This window comes from Arvicanthis niloticus, chromosome 26, assembly GCF_011762505.2.
Source record: "Arvicanthis niloticus isolate mArvNil1 chromosome 26, mArvNil1.pat.X, whole genome shotgun sequence".
NCBI lineage: Eukaryota > Metazoa > Chordata > Mammalia > Rodentia > Muridae > Arvicanthis > Arvicanthis niloticus.
Window position 1 is genome coordinate 2,593,177 of NC_133434.1, and position 931 is coordinate 2,594,107.

The following is a 931-nucleotide window of genomic DNA, read 5'->3' on the forward strand; positions in this document are numbered from 1 at the left end:
AGTGTCACAGCCAATGAGGGGAAGAGCCGATTCTGCACAGCCCCTGGACATTCACATGGTCTCTGGTGGCTGCCCCAACCGGTGATGTCCCCATGTTCTCTAGTGGTAATAAGAGTCACAAACATAGATACTGACCCCTGCCATTGTCTAGTCACAGACCCAGATATGGCTCTCAATGGCATCCAGGGCTAGGACCCCACCATGGCTCCAGGTGGCAGGGCTAGCCCACTCTTCATAATGCTCATTCTGCTTCATTTTTCTTTGTTTATCATCTCTCTGCCACATAATCACTCATTGTGGTGGCTCCTGTTTGCAGGCTGGCCACGTGGCTGGTGAGACGCTAGGTGGCCTTATCCAGCAGGTTGGTCTCTATAGTCTGCTTGTGCTGTGAGCAGAAGGGCAGGTCTCTGGGTAGCACGGCAATCCACAGGTCTCTGTCTGTCTTTCTCCTCCTGCGTCATGCTGCTGGAATTTGATTTATGTGTTCCAGGCATAAAATAGCTTTGGCCACCAAGCCAGACCTCAAGCTAGGATGGACAAAGAACTTCCATCTGCTCTGCCCATGACTGATATAAGAACAATACCACCAACAAGGTGTCTCTTTGCCCTTGTTGGGAGATGAATTGCTTTTCTTTTTTATTATTATTAAATACACGTATTCCCTTTACAACCTAATATCAACCCTTTCTCTCCTCCCAGTAACCCCTGATGTAAGACATTGTGATGATTAGGAAAAGGACAAGCTTCCATTCTTCATGGAAGACGATGATACACAAAGTCTCAAGAAGGCAGCTATTGGGGATTAAATACGATTACTTTATAGTAGGTGAAATGGCATTCTGACAATCAAGTAAGTGTGCACATTACATGGAATATCTAAATAAAATTCACAGGTAGTGATAGCACTGAAATCGATGAATGTATCATTATC

At 45.5% G+C, this 931-nt stretch overlaps 1 non-coding gene across 1 annotated transcript; it reads right to left on the reverse strand.

Moving 5' to 3' along the window:
• Window positions 1–477: 477 nt before the first annotated feature.
• On the reverse strand, window positions 478–620 carry LOC143439493 (small nucleolar RNA SNORA48). The gene has a single exon (XR_013107715.1). It is a non-coding gene; the product is annotated as a small nucleolar RNA SNORA48 (small nucleolar RNA).
• Window positions 621–931: the final 311 nt, after the last annotated feature.